This window comes from Salmo salar, chromosome ssa26 (assembly GCF_905237065.1).
Source record: "Salmo salar chromosome ssa26, Ssal_v3.1, whole genome shotgun sequence".
In the NCBI taxonomy this organism is placed as follows: domain Eukaryota; kingdom Metazoa; phylum Chordata; class Actinopteri; order Salmoniformes; family Salmonidae; genus Salmo; species Salmo salar.
In genome coordinates, this window is record NC_059467.1 from 17,889,001 (window position 1) to 17,895,000 (window position 6,000).

A 6,000-nucleotide genomic window follows, 5' to 3' on the forward strand; every position below is an offset into this window, starting at 1 on the left:
ATACATTGAGCGTTCGTTCCACACACCACTAACACTGCTGTAATGGAGGCCCTCTGAGACCACCTCTTGTCTTGTAATTCTCACTGCCCTCTAATGAGGTGATTGTTGTGATTGGACTACGTACTGTAGAGGTTCCTGCCTTAATGGCTTGTATCTAGAAAAGAGTCAATGCTGTGTGTATGAGATTTGGGTAAACGTGAGTTATAGGTGGATGCAAGCTCCCAGCAAGAGGTCAGTCCTTCAATCTGCAGCAGAACCACATAGAGATCCATCCTCCCATCCTCCCTTGCCCTCCTTAATAAAGAGGCTGTGTGAGGTGGCAGGCCAACCCTCATAAGGATGTTTTCATCAGGCCATCACGCTCTGAAGTCCTCCATGACAGCCCTTTGATGCTCCAGCTCTTCCACTATGATATGTCCAGGCTGGGCTGGCTGTTCCGGGCCTGATTGTGCAGTCTGGATGCTTGCGCCTCAAAGTGTCAGGAAACTTAAATGTGCAGGCCTTAAAATGGATCATCAGGCAGGTTGCAGGCCGTTTGGAAAATAAAACCAGTCGACCAAAAACAGGGCTCGAATTGCACATGAACTCAATGAATGAAGGCTATCATGCCAGCCAGTCCTTGTCTGCGGTCTGCCAGAGACCAAAACAGGCAGGGCCAGAGCAATATGGCTCACCTGGCTCACTTTGATCGCCTCCTGGCTTGTCTTGAAGAGAATTGCCTTTTGAGGGCAGAGGGTGAGGGACGATAAGAGCTTTCCAATTCCTCTGTCGTTTTTCAAAGTGCCATGTTTCCATCGTTATCGTCAGTCTGTTTGAGGAGAGGACTCTCTGGAGCTGGGAGAGAGGGAGGGAGGGGGGAGACGGGGAGGAGGACGGGATGGTATGTGTGGGATCTGCAAGGAGTCACCAGGGGTGGCGTGCAGATTGACTGAGAATCTCAAATTCTGGGGAATCTCAAATTCCCATTCTTTCATTGACTAATTCTCAGTCTTAGCCAATGTCTCTTACCCATGCTGCCGTCCAAGAGCCCATTCTGCTTTGTTGGGTAGTTTTTGTGTTTTTGCAAAAAACGTATTTGTTTACATGTCTAGTGTCATCATGGTGTCGTTATGTCCCGTTGATGTGATCTGCCAGGCAGGAGTCAGTGTGTGCACTACAGTAATGTCATCAGAGGCTTAACAGCCTCCCCTGGAATGCTTATAGGGCGTTATGTTTACATGCCCATTCAGCATGTTCCCCAATGTAGGGCATGCAGCGTGGTCTTTGGACAGGTTAGGTCATCTCTGTGAATGATTTCTCCACGGATCCGATTAATTTAGCCCTTTCCCTATAAACACGCTCCAGAACATCTCTCCGCTGTTTGCCAAATGGCCTCCCACCACGCTGCTTTTGGAGCCGGTAGAATCTTGAAAAGAAGCCTCTTCTTCTTCTTTCCCTTCCAGGCTGTGCGGCGGAGGCATCCTCTACACCAATTAGCTGCTGGTGGAGGATGAAACGGGCCTGTTAATGGGCGCTACGTAAGCCCAAAAGCCAATTATAAAGTCTGCCGCGGAAAAGGACCCAGCATCTCTTTCTCTTTTACTATCATCCTCTTCTTTTCTATGCCTTTCGTCTCTCTCGCACTCGTACCCGACCCTTCTCCCCCCCCCTCTCTCACTCCTCCTTCCTCCTATCTTTTTGTCTTGCTGATGTGTGTGTTAAGGTGCTGCCCCAGCCTCATGCTTGTCATTTCATCATGCGTGGAGGTGTCTGTGGAGAGATCCACATTTCTTGCTTTCTGACTGAGAGCTCCACAAGCACCTGACCCCTTTATTAATAACCAGGCAGCCAAGCGCAGCCGCTGTCTGACTTTAGCCAGGGAGGTAAGTAGAAAGGGGAAAAAGTTCCCCACCCAGGAGTTTAGAACTGTTTATCCTCATACTTCGAAGGGCAAGCCTGAAGGTTCTGCTTCCACTAAATTGAGTAACAGAATATCATGTTTTTCCTGTAGTTTTTTTCCTTCTAATTTATTATATACTTATTTTGCTGGTAAAGTCAGAGAAACTAGAAGTGGGTCAGGGGGAGATGTTGAATGTCACTAAACACGCTCGACCTACCAGTTCATCCATGTTTGTGACACTCCCAGCTTTACGATACAGATGCTGCCTGAACAGCTCTGTGTATATTTCTGTACTTGTACATGCCAGTAAGAACATGCCAGCAGGAGCCTATATAACTCTTATTTCCCATCATCCTTATTTAAGCTTCCCCTCCACACACACACACACACACACACACACACACACACACACACACACACACACACACACACACACACACACACACACACACACACACACACCCCGTTGATCCCCCACCCCCACCTAAAATCCATGCTCGCATTCCTCTTTATCTCTGTGTAAAGACGTGTTAATTGATATATTTAGTGGCGGGGCCCCATCAGGATTCAGGGTAAGGCTGTCTGTCTGTGATGCAGCATCACTGTATCTTATCAGAGGACACACTAAGCTTCCTTCGACAGGGTCCACCCCTGGACCACCACACCACAGCCTCAAGGCAGCTTAAACTAATTACTGAAGCCATACAGGGCCCAGCCCCCATTCTTTTAAAGGACAAATTGTGTTCTGTTGCTGGTCAATTTGCCCTGTGTGCAAGATTTGACAACCTCCAGTGCCCACGAGCCTTTCCTGTTATGAGAAAAGAAAAAAGTCCTGGATTCAGATATGAGAGAACTGAGGGAAGTCTTCTATGGTTGCCCCGGCTAGTCGCCCGCCTGGCTCCACACCATCAATTACATCTATATCGGTTTCTCTCTTTTCCCTGGCCGCTTTAGAGGAGAAATTAAAAAGAGAGCGTTGTTTTTTCTTATCCCCCTGGGATGAAACCATTTTCTACGCTGCTGCACCGACTACGGCCGTCCTCCCGATTAAAGAGTGAATGTAATCGCAATGAAGGGATGGAACTCCATATTGTCTTCCATTATGATGCCAGTGCTCCTGAAATAGGGTTGCAAAATTCCGGTAACTTTCAATAAATTCCCTGGTTTTCTTGAAATCCCGATTGGGGGATTTCCATAATCAAGAGGGAATAAGCAGGAAATCCATAATCCTCCAACCAGGATTTCTGGTAAACCGGGGAATTTATTGAAAGTTCACAGAATTTTGCAACCCTATCCTGAATACTGTGCACAAATTAATTTGGTTCCATGTGATGGGATTTTCAACCTTCCTGAGTGCAAATGTTATTCCTACCAGCCTGCATGGGGAGCCTCCTTTTACAATCAACTGGAAGGAGGGCAAACATCAGTCATAGTGAAGTTGCCCTTAACCAGAGCGTAAAGATGGCAGGCCATGGGCGCTGGACAGATGAAAGGCAGAAATAGTGCATTTTAAAGACCGCAGGGCTGCAGAGCTTAGTGTAAAGAGAACAGGACCGAGAACCAAAACCATTTGTCCTCTCAGTACTTTACGGAACACCAAAGACTTAAAAGCCAGGTTGTTAGTATGGATACATATACTGTATGATCAATGACTGTATCAGGTACAATGAAGGTGACCCATAATTACCTTTATGGAATGTGCAGTGCCATAGCTGTGGAGAGAATATTGGGTGTATTGTTTTCAATGTTTTGTATATTTTTGCTCTGGTGTGCAGTCAAAAGCATCTGTACTGAGCTCTCAGCTCCTCTCTTCTCACACACCCCTCTCAGCTCCTCTCTCCTCACACACCCCTCTCAGCTCCTTTCTCCTCACACACCCCTCTCAGCTCCTCACTCCTCACACACCCTTCTCAGCTCCTTTCTCCTCACACACCCCTCTCAGCTCCTCTCTCCTTACAAACCCCTCTCAGCTCCTCACTCCTCACACACCCCTCTCAGCTCCTCACTCCTCACACACCCTTCTCAGCTCCTTTCTTCTCACACACCCCTCTCAGCTCCTCTCTCCTCACACACCCCTCTCAGCTCCTTTCTCCTCACACACCCCTCTCAGCTCCTCACTCCTCACACACCCTTCTCAGCTCCTCTCTCCTTACAAACCCCTCTCAGCTCCTCTCTCCTCACACACCCCTCTTAGCTCCTCTCTCCTCACACACCCCTCTCAGCTCCTCTCTCCTCACACACTCCTCCCAGCTCCTCTCTCCTCACACACCCCTCCCAGCTACTCTCTCCTCTCTCCTCACACAACACTCCCAGCTCCTCTCTCCTCTCTCCTTACACACCCCTCCCAGCTACTCTCTCCTCACACAACACTCCGAGCTGCTCTCTCCTCTCTCCTTACACACCCCTCCCAGCTACTCTCTCCTCTCTCCTCACACAACAGTCCCAGCTGCTCTCTCCTCTCTCCTTACACACACTTCCCAGCTCCTCTCTCCTCACAAACCCCTCTCAGCTCCTCTCTCCTCACACACTCCTCTCAGCTCCTCTCTCCTCACACACCCCTCCCAGCTCCTCAGTCCTCTCTCCTCACACACCCTTCTCAGATCCTCTCTCCACACACACCCCTCCCAGCTCCTCTCTCCTCACACACCCCTCCCAGCTCCCCTCTCCTCACACACCCCTCCCAGCTCCTCTCTCCTCACACACCCCTCCCAGCTCCTCTCTCTTCACAAACCCCTCTCAGCTCCTCTCTCCTCACACACCCCTCCTCATCTCCTCTCGCCTCACAAACCCCTCTCAGCTCCTCTCTCCTCACACACCCCTCCCAGCTCCTCTCTCCTCACACACCCTCCCAGCTCCTCTCTCCTCACACACTCCTCCCAGCTCCTCTCTCCTCACACAACCCTCCCAGCTCCTCTCTCCTCACACACCCCTCTCAGCTCCTCTCCCCTCACACACCCCTCCCAGATCCTTTCTCCTCTCTCCATACACACCCCTCCCATCTCATCTCCTCTCCCCTCATACACCCATCCCCCACCCACCCACACATTCTTTGTAGCTGACAGGTGGAGCCAGAGCCAAACTCAACCGGTGCATGGCATCCTGGTCTAATGTATGTGCTTCCAAGGCTCTAATGAGGCAGAACTGGAAAATGTGAGGACAGTATTGTTAACATTGCTGCTTCACTGGGATGGATAGTGCTGGGAAGTGCCTGGATGCTGTGGTGTCGTGTCCATGACAGATAGACATAGTCAACCACTCCTCTTCTTCCTCATACTCTTCCTCTTCTATGATTCTTTACTGAGCCTCCCTGTGCTGTGTTGTGTGTGCTGTGCTGTACTGTGCTGTGCTGTGCTTTGTGGTACTGTGCTGTGCTGTGCCGGCAGGCCAGGCCAGTGCCCAACCCATTAGAATTCCCAGCACACTATAGCAATCACCAAAGACATCAAGACAATCTGCACCGATTTGTAACAACAACAAAAAAGAAAACATGGTGTTGCTGAGTTCAGCAGAAGCACGAACCGAGCAGAACAGAGCAGAACAGAGCAGGACCGAGCAAAACAGAGCAGAACCGAGCAGAACAGAGCAGAACAGAGCAGAACAGAGCAGGACCGAGCAAAACAGAGCAGAACCGAGCAGAACCGAACACAACAGAGCAGAACAGAGCAGGACCGAGCAGAACAGAGCAGAACCGAGCAGAACCGAGCAGAACAGAGCAGAACAGAGCAGGACCGAGCAAAACAGAGCAGAACCGAGCAGAACCGAACACAACAGAGCAGAACAGAGCAGGACCGAGCAGAACAGAGCAGAACCGAGCAGAACCGAGCAGAACAGAGCAGAACCGAGCAGAACAGAGCAGGACCGAGCAGAACAGAGCAGAACCGAGCAGAACTGAACACAACAGAGCAGAACCGAGCAGAACAGAGCAGGACCGAGCCGAACAGAGCAGAACCGAGCAGAACCGAACAGAACCAAGCAGAACAGAGCAGAACAGAGCAGGACCGAGCCGAACAGAGCAGAACCGAGCAGAACCGAACAGAACCAAGCAGAACAGAGCAGAACAGAGCAGGACCGAGCCGAACAGAGCAGAACCGAGCAGAACCGAACAGAACCAAGCAGAACAG

The 6,000-nt window shown here is 50.4% G+C and overlaps 1 protein-coding gene across 19 annotated transcripts in view; it reads left to right on the plus strand.

The window, feature by feature from the left end:
- The window catches only part of LOC106587212 (CUGBP Elav-like family member 4), a 158,514-nt gene that overhangs the window by 21,091 nt on the left and 131,423 nt on the right, over positions 1-6,000 (plus strand). The window lies entirely within an intron of this gene.